General features: G+C 35.4%; 1 long non-coding RNA gene across 1 annotated transcript; it reads right to left on the bottom strand.

The window, feature by feature from the left end:
• Positions 1-8,050: 8,050 nt before the first annotated feature.
• Positions 8,051-11,999, bottom strand: LOC105357464. Its single transcript, XR_002872123.1, has 3 exons — positions 11,770-11,999; positions 10,209-10,378; positions 8,051-8,226 (listed from the first exon to the last, which is right to left on the bottom strand). It is a non-coding gene; the product is annotated as an uncharacterized LOC105357464 (long non-coding RNA).
• Between the last annotated feature and the right edge of the window lie 1,749 nt (positions 12,000-13,748).

The following is a 13,748-nucleotide window of genomic DNA, read 5'->3' as shown; positions in this document are numbered from 1 at the left end:
CAAGCATTTGCGGCGCCTGGAGACTTTCATTCAGCTTGTTTAGGTGGCTTGTCACAGTCACATCCACCAAAAAGTGCAGCTTTTCCAGCCACTCAGCATCTTCCAAGTGCGGGTAGTTCAGGTCTTTGCTTTTCAGCAATGTTTTCATGTGTTCTAAACAGACGACAAAGTGACGGAAAGTGTCACCCCGGACAGCCATCGGACTTCGCTTTCAACTTCATCAAGCAATGCACGGAACTGACGGCAGTTCCATTTACATCAGCCAGCTGTTTAGCGGTCCGCTGAAAGTTAATAAAAGCCCCACTGGTAGAAACTTGTGTCCTAAGCTATGACACAAATCTCTGTTGACAATAATGCTGAAGCCTAGTATTGTAATGACCCAGTCGGACCGTCACCTGAGCTGCGTAGCAACAGCCAAACTGGTTACCAAGAAACTTTTTTAGCGAACTGTCCGTGCTTTAAACAACTCACAACCCAGCACAGTCTCAATGACATATCGCTAGCAGGAGAGACACACTCCACTTATCTGCATCAAGACCATTTGTTCCAGCGCTCACAATCAGCATAAACAGCATGGACCTGACTTCAGTTCACAACACTCTTACTCAAGGTTTTACCCTATAACTCCCACTTCCCATGAGCCTTAGGGGGTGAAGGCGGGGCTAGTGGCGGTCATGTGCATTTTATGTCTGTTAGCAGCAAAGGATTGTGGGACGCAGTTTCCTTATCTAATTAGGGCTCAGCATGAGCGTTTCTGTTTGCCCACGTTTCTTTTCATGAGGCAATTTTGTTGTTCCATCTTAGTTTATTCTTCCTGTTATGTTTGTTTCTTTTTGTTGGACCATGAGTGTGGAAGGGAGAGAGGTTGATCATTACAGTGCAATGTTGCTCCGGAGCTGCGGGTTGCCGACCCTCGTTATAACTGAATGAACACAGACAAGCTAAAGACTAAGTCTGAATCCAAATTCTATCCATACCCCTACATTTCGCTCTCCAAACGGAAAGACATAGAAAAATAGTGTCGTCGAATTCGGACGGCACTTACACTCGATGACGTCATCTACATTCGCCGGTCATCTACATTCGGAAGTAGCTGCCAGTTTACAGAAAATACATAACATCAGTTTTATAACTCTAAAAAGGTCATGCTAAAACAAGTCATTACTTACATTTTAATGTAACCTTCTGTGCTTCAGAGGACACCCACATGAGCAAACAATGTTTTCTATTTTAGGTAAACAGGTAAAATAAGAAAATTCAAATAAACGAATATCTTTTTTTTTATGCTATGTACACACCGGGAATGTGATTTGCTTTTAAGAATAGGATTAACGCGGGTTCTTGAACATACTTTTAGCATAATGTTCACACTGGACTGTTTGCAAAGACAAATCTTGCTCCAGACTTTTTCTTTTACAGCTTTGTTCCAATAAATGGAAAGACTAGATGTCATATAATTCCTCCGTGATCAATTTTTAAACGGCTTGCACTTCTGTAAATCAAAAAGAACGCTACCCATTCGTCACTACCAAATCTGAGTCCCTGATTGGACAAAGTTCATTTAGGTTTTACTTTCAATGTGCATTCAGTGGCTGCACATCTTGTACATAGAGCCTGAAAACAGTGGTAGAAACCTGTGTAGCAATGTGTGAACGCCAGATTTTTTAACTTTGAAGTCGTCGCTTGAATGTGCACTAACAAGGCTGGAGTGAATGTAGCATCACATACTAAGAGATCCAGCCATGCTTCATCTTCAATGCTCTGATTGGTGGAAGAAGGTTTTTGCACCAGAAGCTCACCGTAATGTGAGCTACATCAGTACTTACCATCACCAAGAATGAATGAATAATGGACACACTGTACATTATTCTTATTATTATTATAAATTAAGCTAAGAATAAAAAGGTATGCCCAAATTTCTCACGCAGTGTGAGACTCTGCAACCCTTGTGCTATCCTAGGCAACTTCTATTATTTCCCTGATTGAGCTGTAAAAAGTTCTCGACAATCCATAAGTGGGACAACTCCCAGCATTCCCCCACGGTTCATACAGTTGACCTGCAATTATTTTCTTTATATTACATTTGTTCATCTTGGATGTGAAGCAACTGTATTAAAAACTGTGTTCTAATCAGTTTAGAATGCACAACTTTTTTTTAACAAGACAGAGAACACACTTTTTTTGCATGCTGTATTTAATGAAGTAAACAATTATTAATTTTCTTAACACCTAATGTCTCATCCAATCTTGTGCGACAAGCAAATATGACACTAGCAAGACACATTTTTTACATCTTCCACACACAGTGGCATTTAGAGAAAGAAACAAATTGACAAATTGAAGCAATATTAAAAGAAGTAGAGAAAAAAAGACACTTAAAGATGACACTAGACACTATCTTCAAAGAAACATCTGCTGAGAGAAATGTCTGAGTTCAGATGGTGCAGCATCTCCACCAAAGATATCAGAAAGCAAATAACTTTCCCTTTGGATAATTTTGAGCACATTGGCAAGCAAGCTGGTACCATCTGTGTGCAGTAATATTAGCTAGGAACAACTTCACTCTTATTGGGTACGACTGATTTCGTCAAGTGTCATGTAATTAGACTTCTACTGTATATCTAAATCCATGCAGTTGAGATGTTCATAAACTAGCAGTAGCACTTCAAAGCAATTCTGTAGGTATCTAATAGCCAGTTTAAGAATCTTGTCTGTGTGATTCGTTCAGAGAAAGCTGCAGCTGTAGTTCTGTGGTGTAACCAGATATAATTTACTCAGCGTTAGAAACTTGGACTTGGTTTTCAACCAGATTTCAGTCTCACATTCAGGTAATGGAGTAATGACTCAAGATTCAATTTCAAGGACTTGACATTTAAATACAGACCTGAGGTTTGAGATTTGTGAGCATTTCTTATTTGTTATTTATTAATTTTCCCTCCATGACATCAATGTTAGGTCTAACAGAAATGTTTCATTGGTTAGGATGCAGACACACCAACTGCACTATGATTGTGTCACACTATGTTTCTGATGACAATTTGTGAAAATGAAATTCAAGTCCAAATCCATTCCAAGAACTCTTGCAATTACAAAGAAGGACTTTGGAAATTCAATGATGTGTTCATGCTATATTTTAAAACTGTCGTTACAATCGCACTAAGCTGATTTCGCTATAGCCTTAATCCCAGTTAGTTGTGACACTAATTTGACTTTTTTGCCTTTGTACATCTAAACTAAACATATTGGTAGTACAGAGCTCCCTAGTGATAAGTGAAGATCTTCAGTGACCACATTCAGCTTAAAGCATTCACGCTTATCGCATTATTGCAGGCAATGCAAGTAACCTTGTTTTGTATTGGTACACATACTTTTCTTATAAAGTTGTGAATTGAGTGTTTCTTTCCCACCTGCCTTTACTAATATTCACAGTATGGGTCGACATCACTTTTAGTGTCCGTCTCAGAATCACTCAATCATAAAAAGTGGAGCAGAATAAGTAAACTGGGAATTCTTATTATAAGTTACTTGTAAGATTTACACACATATCAGTAAAATAATTTGTCTCTTAAAAAGTGTTGACTTCGTTTTATAGCTGTGTTTTCTTTGGATCTATGTGATTTTGGAATGTCTCACACATTGTGTGTGTAATACTGTAAGTGGTTCAATGATACTACATTCTTAAAAGGTGGTTTTACTGTTGCAAAACATTATTTTATGAAAGAAATAATTATGATCATGTTTATTCTATTTTCATTTTACATTTTGGATGCTTCCTTGTCATTCTGGGCGAACTGTCACTTTAAGAAACCCGCTACCCTTTTTGGTAACATCATTACCAGCATTTTGTCTTTCTTCACTGAAGACTGAAATAGTAATAGTTTTTACTCACTTTTGTTTGGTAATTTTATCATATAACTGCTTTCCTGTTCTAAGAAAATAAGAAACTTATTTTCACAAGTCAGCAAACTCTGCACGTTTCCCTTATGAATAAGTTAGGTCCAAATAGTATTGGTTCAAATTTTGATCAAATATCTTTGTTGTTATATTTTATTAAGAAAGAAATTGTATGCTTCACTTTTGAGTCTACGAACATAGAGCTTATGTGCCTTACCAAAAACCTCCAGTTTTGTCTCATCTGTCCAAACGAGATTTTCCCAGAAGCTTTGTGGCTTGTCAACATGCATTTTTGCAAATTCCAGTGTGGCTTTTTTAGGATTTCCTTTCAACAGTGGTGTCCTCCTTGGTCGTCTCCCATGAAGTCCACTCTGGCTCAAACAACGACGAATGGTGCGATCTGACACTGATGTACCTTGATCTAGGAGTTCACCTTTAAGATCTTTGGAGGTTGTTCTGGGCTCTTTGGATACAGTTCCAACTATCCATCTCCTCAATTTGTCGTAAATTTTCCTCTTTCGGCCACGTCCAGGGAGGTTGGCTACTGTCCCGTGGGTCTTAAACTTCTGAATAATATGTGCCACTGTTGTCACAAGAACTTCAAGCTGCTTAGAGATGGTTTTATAGCCTTTACCTTTACAATGTTTGTCTATAATTTAGTTTCTTATGTCCTGGGACAATTCTTTCCTTCGCTTTCTGTTGTCTATGTTCAGTGTGGTACACACCTTTTCACCAAACAGCAACGTGACTATTTGTCTCCCTTTAAATAGTCAGACTGACTGATTATGGGTTTGAAAACAGCTGTGATGTCAATTAAAGGACATACCTGAGTTCATCATGACCCCCTGGGCAATTAGATCTCAGTCTTTTATGGAGGTACCATCATTTTTGTCCAGCCCTATTTCATTCGTTTTTTTTTTTTTTTTAATAATTCGGTTAATCAACAACTCAAAAGTAATGGCTGATTTTGATTATTTAATTTTCAATACATTTTAATTTATTGTTACTTTTGAACGTTTCAAGTCATTTCAGTGAGCATTGTGGACTTTCATTCTTTACCTGAGGGGTACCAACAATTTTGTCCACCACTGTAATAAAAACAATAAATGTGAAGTCAAATTGAAATGTTCTGCTTGTTGGGGGAAACTGGGAAGTCTCGATGGCACTTCACATAGGGATGCTCGTATATCCACTCTTCGAAAAAGATCTTTATAAACATAATAACAGTTGTAATGTAAGCAACTGTAAAGACTTTGTTGATTATATCAGCCACTCTGCTCCAACATCCAGGCTTCTCATCTTCTGTCCTGTTGCTAAGCAGAGTTATGGATTTCCTCATTTCACTAAGCTCCTCAGAGACTCTTTCCATTACAAGAAACACCTCAGACTTGGGATCGCTGCAATCCTGAAAACATGGTTAAACAGTCAAGTTGAATGATAAAGTCACCTTTCAAATTGTTGTATTTGAAATATGACAAAGTTCTAACCTCTTTAGGAAAAGACGGATCTTCTTTGGCAGCATCTTCAGCTGATGAACAGTGTATCAATTTTTTAATTCCTTATAAAATATTTTAATAAATTAAAATAGAACTTTGTTTAAAGCTAAGCCTCATTATGTCAGCCAGACAAAAGACAAGGTGATAGGAAAGAAAAATCTCACCTGTACAACAGCATTGGAGTCGACTGTGTTTTTTGTTGACTTTACAAGTTTGGTCTTTGTCTATCAAATACCTTACAAAAATTGTTACCAAGAGGCTTAACAGCATCATGGTAAAGATCCACACGCAGAACATAACTGAGAAGGACAGAATCAGTAAAATGAACATGAATCCTGTGTTTGCATCACCTCATCAAAGAAAGATTGGTAACACTTTATATTAAGATTCCTTAACAAGCTTTGTTAACGCATTAATAATTATTACAATAGAATTTTTAGGGTGTTAGTAAGACATTTATTAGTACAATAGGCCTAATGAGGTTTATTAAATTACTTAGTTAAAACATTTACAAGCATCATTATTAGGATGTTTTTAAGATGCTAATGTTGCATTTATTGACATTATAGATGCCTAAAAAATTTGTCAGTCTTAATAAGCTTAATAAGATTTATAAACAACCTTTGTTAACAAATTAAGAAGTATTATTATTGTTTGGGGTTCTAGTAAGATATTTATTAGCATTATAGATGTCTGACACGAGCCTAAGTGTTCATAAGCTTATAGGTTTTATTAACTAACTTAACAAATTAATAGGCTTTATTAATGTGTCAGATGCTAGTAAGATATTTATTAGCATTATAGATGTCTTGCAAATACCTGAAAGTTTTAATAAGATTTTTTAACATCTTAAGTGAGACCATTGTCTTCAAAATCCATATTACTAAACTGTTTCTAAGCTTAACATATGCATTAATAAACTTTGTTAATAGTTTATTAATTGTTTTGCAGCACCTCATCTAAAGTGTGGACGTATTTTACCACAAACAACCACAAAGCATAAAGATTGTAAAAAGAACTTTATGACATTAAAACAGAATAAATATACACAAATCTTTTTATTAATAAATCTTATTAAGCTTATTAACACTGACACATTTGTTATGCACCTATAATGTCAATAAATGCAACATTAGCATCTTAAAAACATCCTAATAATAATGCTTGTAAATGTTTTAACTAAGTAATTTAATAAACTTTATTAGACTTATTGTACTAATAAATGTCTTACTAACACCCTATAAATTCATTTATAATGCTTGTTAATGTGTTAACAAAGCTTGTTAAGGACTCTTAATATAAAGTGTTACCGAAAGATTTGAAGCAAAATTGTCTTTACCTATAAAAGGAATTTTGTCTGAAGAAGGGGGCAGAATGTCATTGAGAATAAACTGCATCACAGTCACAGAAAGTAGAATTGTGACCTTGAAGCCAATCTTCTCGCCCCCAGTTTCTGACAGCAGCAAGGAGGCAATGTCCAGACACACGAAGAAGAGAAGGGGCAACACAAAGTTTGCAACATATTGTTGTGAATGTCTTTTCAAAGTAATCTGAAAGGACAAAACCAATAACTGTACTGCTCTTGACAAAAAACATTTTTGTAAAATACCAATTATTTAAAAAAAAAACATCCAACAATGACTGATAAATGATAACATTAAAAAATGTTGTGTGCCGTTTCCTTATGAAAAAACAACTGTAATACAATAGTAAATAAAAACCGCTTTAGTCTTCTGTGTCTGTCCATTTCATTCAATCATCCTTTTAAATAAAATAATCATTCAAATAATTCAAGTATTCCTTAAGTTTTACAATATAGCGGCTACTTTAGAAATGTACCTTTCCTTTTTCTTTTTTGTTATTTTAGTGACTTTATCTGGATTTTCCTCGCTTTAATAAAGACCCAAAACAAACTAAAGACCCAAAACATTACCGTTTAAACTTTTAACAAAAAAAAACCATTTACCGTATATTCCGGACTATAAGTCGCCCTTTTTTTCATAGTTTGGCAAGGGGTGCGACTTATACGTACTCCGCAGCGACTTATATTAGAACTAAATTGAAATAAATATATTGTTAACCCTCCTGTTATGTTTATTTGTGAGGAACAGAGATGATGTTCCTGGGTCAATTTGATGTATGAGGTATGTTAACTGTTAAGAGTATGTCAAGTGACTCAGAGAATCAGCAAACTTTTTTTTTACAGTTTTACAGATCTTGAAGGCTAAAATCATAATATTCTATTTTCCAATGATTTCATAGATACAGAAATGCAAAAGAAATGACTACATTCTACAAATACAGGATGAAAACAGAGTATAGTTGGACAATGATGCTTCATGAAAGGAATAAATAAATAAGTATGAGAAAGAATTACTGTGAAATTATGAGATAAACAGTCTGCTATGATTGTGTCATATCAGGTTGTGGAACTTATTAGTTCTTGGTCTCAGATTTTGTCAAATAAATTTCCCGTCAAAATCCGACTTATAGTCCAGTGTGACTTATCTGTGTTTTGTTTTCTACTTTATAATGCATTTTTGGGATGGTGCGACTTATACTACGGAGCGACTTATAGTCCGGAAAATACGGTACATTGATAAATGAAAAGTCAATTTGTCATCTCATAAACAAATGAAATGTATGTTTTATGTTTGAATTCAGAAAAAACTCACAGTGTAAACAATCTTTGTTTGATTGTAGCCAAAATAATCGACAGATTTTGTGTTTACTTTTAAACTGCAAACACGCCAGTTTGCCGTTGTCTTGATAGTTTCAATAATTTCTTCATAACTCTCTGTTTTGTTTCTGTTGTTGACCAACAGCAGTTCTTCATCTGAGGATAGGCATAAACAAAACAACAATATTAAGGTATCCAAAAAGTATGCAAAAGTATTCAAATCCATTAAACTTTTCAAAGATTTTTAGCACTATAACCTCAAACATAAATATATTTGGCGGAATTTCATGTGAAAGACCAAGACAAAGTAGCATACAATTTTGAAGTATACGGAAAATTATAGAGGATTTTAAATTTTTTGTTACAAGAAGAAAAACATTTGAGAATTGTAGTGTGCAAAACTATTCTATGAAAACATATGTGTCTCATGTTTGAACATAAAAGTCAATGCCAGAAAGGTTTTTTCATTTTCACGTTAAAGCTGGGATTTTTGAATCAAGAATTAAATGAAAAATCAAATCTGCCAAACGGCTTTGTCTTTTTCTTCTTCAGCACCGCTCGTCGAGTCAATTAATTAAAATGATAACGAAAATGGTTTTTGACATATCATTTTTACAAAGTTCTCCAGTAAATGTGTACCAAAATTCAATTAAAAATATAAAATATCAAAAATAAAATTGAAAATCAATCTCCCAATAGGCTTTTTCATTTTCTTCTTCAACACCACTCATTCTGTGACGTAATTAAAGTGATAATGCAAAGAGAGAATTGCATTTTCGTTGTCACATTCATCCCGCAAAAACTGTCGCATAATTCAATTCCAGTCGGCAACTTCCAGGGGGGAGGCTAGTTTTCTTATTTATTTATTTTTTGACTTTGTAAGGGGATCTTGTCCTTACAGGTGAAGGACACTAGATGGACAAATAGGGCGCCATTGTAAATACAGGAACGGACATAAATGAATTGTAAATATCGTGAGCGTGGTTCATGGAGAATGAGTATAAATTATGAATTTTGCTAGATAAAAGAGTATATATTGATTTATTTGGTTGTTTATTTTTTCATTTATGATCAAAAGTCAACCCATGTCAATTGTAAGGCTCTAAATGAACTGTAGAGTGTTACAGCTGCAAAGATGAGTGGACCAAAATTCCTCCACAGCGCTGTGAGAGACTCACAGCAAGTTATCAGGTCTGATTGCAGTTGTTGCAGCTGAAGGTGGCCAAACTAAATATTAGGTTTGGGGAGCAAATTAATTTTTCACACAGGGCAAAATTGTTTTGTTTTTTTGCTCTTCCTTGATAGTAAAAAAGATTCAATTGAAAACTGCATTTTATTGTTACTTGTGTAACAATAAAATTTTGGAGAGAATGTTGGAGAGCAAACAGTATTGGGAAGTCCAAGGAACACACTAGACTTCTTTTCCTTTCGTCTTTTCCCATCAGGGGTTGCCACAGCAAATCAGTTTCCTCCATCTAACCCTGTCTCGACAATAACACCAGCTACCATCATGTCTTCGGTCACTGCATCAAGGAACACACTAAACTGGTCAGGGATAAAGTTGTGGAGAAATGTAAAGCAGGCTTAAGTTATAAGAAGATTAAGACAGCTTTGAACATCTCATGGAACCCTGTTCAGTCAATCAATTGCCAAGGAATAAGTATGCCACAACTGCAAACCTACTGAGACATCGTCGTCCACCTAAACCAGTGCTTCTCAATTATTTTTTGTGAGCCCCCCCCTAGGAAATTGAAAATGTTACCCAGCTTGAATTGTTTTACAAAGAAGAATGAGCAAAGACTTCAGTCTCTAGATGTGAAAAGCTAGTAGAGACGTACCCCAAAAGGTTTGCAGCTGTAATTGCAGAAAAAGGGGGTTGCACAAAGTATTGACTCAGAGGGGCACCCTCCACTTTTATATTTGTAAAAACATGAATCCATGTAACATTTTCTTTCTACTTCACAACTGTATGCCACTTTGTGTTGGTCTATCGCATAAAATTGCAATGGCATTTATTCATGTGTGAGAAATGTGAGAAAATATGGAAGAGTTCAAGGTGTATGAATACTTTTTGCAAGCCAATGTAAATAAGTGATTAATGCTGCAGATGCTGAAAAAAAAATCTCTCATGTGCTTACCAGAATGCATGATAGACTTGAAAGAGATGTCGCAGAACTGATAATCAAATGGGAAATGAGTTATGTCAAGGCTGCAGCTGGTATCCACCACTTGGCCATCTCTATATTCAACCCAGCCATCATGTCTGATCTTAAGAAGAGAACTTGGGGCGGTTTTATCGCGGTCTGTCCTGTACCATAGAAATACATGAATTGGATTATCAGGAAACTGCCCTTGATTTTATTTATGGGTTCACAAGTTTTGCTTTTTTGAATAGGGCTCTTACATGATAAAGGAGCCATAAAATATAAGATTGAAAACAAAAAGATTCTCAAGATTTATTGTCCAAAAAAGACAAGCTCCTTAAGATGATCTATGGCAGCTGGAAATCAAGTTTTTGTGTATGAAACAATTTGTAGTAAATTATATCTGTTTGTAAAAATGAGAACAAAAACTTTGAACTACCTTCCAATATTTAATGGTGAGCATGCACTATCGTTTGGTTCACAAAACATTTAAAACCATTCAAATTTTTTTTGTAATTGAAATGCTAGTACAGAGCTCCCTAGTGATAAGTGAAGATCTTCAGTGACCACATTCAGCTTAAAGCATTCACGCTTATCGCATTATTGCAGGCAATGCAAGTAACCTTGTAACCTGCCCCCCCCCCCTTCTTAAATAGCAAATAAACATTTAAAAGGGCGAGGGACAAGTATTAATTAACAGGAGCCATTTAATGGCCTTAAAGATTTAATAAAAAACAGAAATTATTTTGTTTTATGTGCTCAATTATTTCTCCTATGATGTCTTCGTGAACCAGTAATAACAACTACCAGTAATAAAGAATAAAAAAGAGAAAAACTCATGCAGTTGTGGTTGTAACTGAATCTGAGAGTTTGCAATAAGACCACCTCAATAAAACAAAACTGAAGATTTCAGAGTGGCCTTTTCTTGTGGCCAGTCTAAGGCACACCTGTGCAATAATCATGCTGTCTAATCAGCATCTTGATATGGCACACCTGTGAGGTGGGATGGATTTTCTTGGCAAAGGAGAAGTGCTCACCATCACAGATTTAGACAGATTTGTGAACAATATTTTAGAGAACTGGTTATTTTGTGTATGTGGGAAATGTTTCACATCTTTGAGTTCATACCATAAAAAATGGGAGCAATAACAAAAGTGTTGCGTTTATATTTTTGGTCAGTGTATATATATGTATATATGTGTGTGTGCGTGTACAGTACAAACAAAAAGTTTGGACACAGCTTCTCATTTAGAGTTTTCTTTATTTTCATGACTAGGAAAATTGTTGAAGGCATCAAAACTGTGAATCAACACATGTGGAATTACAGTGGTGGACAAAATTGTTGGTACCCCTCAGTTAAAAAAGAAAGTCCACAATGCTCATTGAAATGACATGAAACCTTCAACAGTAACAATAAATTAAAATTTATTGAAAATAAATAATCATAATGAGCCATTACTTTTAAGTTGTTGATTAACAGAATTTTTCAAATTATAATAATTATTTTAAGTAATAATAAATAATTATGCAATAAAACTATGCATTTTAAACTTACATTTCTTCAATTGTCAGATCTGGCATCCATAAAAATTTTGTGGGAACTAAAATATTCGCCTGTTCACAAAATTGATCTGGATCCCAGTGAATGTGCTCGTTGTTCCACCTCTACAGAAGATAAACATTAACATGGGAGTTATACATAAGTGAAACATGAAAAAAATAAGAAATTAACAAGATTTGAAACCCAAATAGTTGAAACTCACCCAATAAACCCAAATGTAAGAAACAAGCATCTGATCCGTCTCTCTCTATGAGCAAAGAATGTTTTTTTTATCAGCACAAATAATACTAAAATGTATTTTATCTTTTTGAAATTCAAAGATTTTATAGTTGATTGATTAGATTATATTTAGAGCTTTAATAATTATTCACCATCTCTTTAGAGATATTTTATATGTTGCGTTTCTTTTATTTTGGAAAGATGAGAACAATGAGAAGAAGATACTGAATAAAATGAAAAGGATGTTAGGAAACACCAAGCTTAATTTGAAGGAACAGCACATGTAATGTAAAACAAAAGACATTTTTACTGTGAGTCTTATCTAACCATATTTGTAGTGCAATAGCACTTGTAATGGTTATAACCTTCCTGAATAAAAAATGTCCCATCAAACATCTTGTGGCTGACTGGGGATTTCTGTTAATCAACAACTCAAAAGTAATGGCTGATTTTGATTATTTAATTTTCAATAAATTTTAATTTACTGTTACTTTTAAACGTTTCAAGTCATTTCAGTGAGCATTGTGGACTTTCTTTAACTGAGGGGTACCAACAATTTTGTCCACCACTGTGGAAACAACTGAAAATATGTCATATTCTAGGTTCTTCAAAGTAGCCACCTTTTGTTTTGATTAATGCTTTGCACACTCATAAACGCAAACCAGATGGAATAGCATGCTGCTGCAAGATGCTGTGGTAGCCGTGCTGGTTCAGTATGAATTCAATTAGGAATAAATCCCCAACAGTGTCACCAGCAAAGCATCCCCACACCATCACAACTCCTCCTCCATGCTTCACGTGGTAACCAGGCATGTAGAGTCCATCTGTTCACCTTTGCTGCGTCGCACAAAGACAAGGTGGTTGGAACCAAAAATCCCAAATTTGGACTCATTAGACAAAAGCACAGATTTCCACTGGTCTAATGTCCATTCCTTGGTTTCTTTAGCCCAAACAAGTCTTTTCTGCTTGTTGCCTTTCTTTAGCAGTGGTTTCCTGGCAGATATTCTACCATGAAGGCCTGATTCACACAGGCCTGATTCTCCTTTTAACAGTTATTGCAGAGATGTATCTGCTGCTAGAACTCTGCGTGCTATTGACCTGCTCTCTAATCTGAGCTGCTGTTAACCTGCCATTTCTGAGGCTGGTGACTCGGACGAACTTATCCTCAGCAGCAGGGGTGACTCTTGGTCTTCCTTTCCTGGGGCGGTCTGCATGTGAGCTAGTTTCTTTGTAGCATTTGGTGGTTTTTGTGACTGCACTTAGGGACACTTTCAAAGTTTTCCCAATTTTTCGGACTGACTGACCTTCACTTCCTAAAGTACTGATGGCCACTCGTTTTTCTTTACCTAGAATTTGTATTATGGCGAGAAAAAAAGGCAGCTAACAGTCTATTCAATAGGACTATCAGCGATGCATTCACCTGAACACTGATGGTCCCAACCCCATTTATAATTAAAAAAATAACACTTATTAAACCTGATAGGGCACACCTGTGAAGTGAAAACCATTTCAGGTGACTACCTCTTGAAGCTCATTAAGAGAATGCCAAGAGTGTGCAAAGCAGTAATCAAATCAAAAGGTGGCTACTATGAAGAACCTAGAATATGACATATTTTCAGTTGTTTCACAGTTTTTTTGTTATCTATATAATTCCACATGTGTCCATTCATAGTTTTGATGCCTTCAGTGTGAATCTACAATTTTCATAGTCATGAAAATAAAGAAAATTCTCTAAATGAGAAGGTGTGTCAGAA

This window comes from Oryzias latipes, chromosome 19, assembly GCF_002234675.1.
Source record: "Oryzias latipes chromosome 19, ASM223467v1".
Taxonomy (NCBI): Eukaryota; Metazoa; Chordata; class Actinopteri; order Beloniformes; family Adrianichthyidae; genus Oryzias; species Oryzias latipes.
The sequence above is the reverse complement of the archived record's forward strand: the minus strand, read 5'-3'. Positions and strand labels throughout refer to the sequence as shown.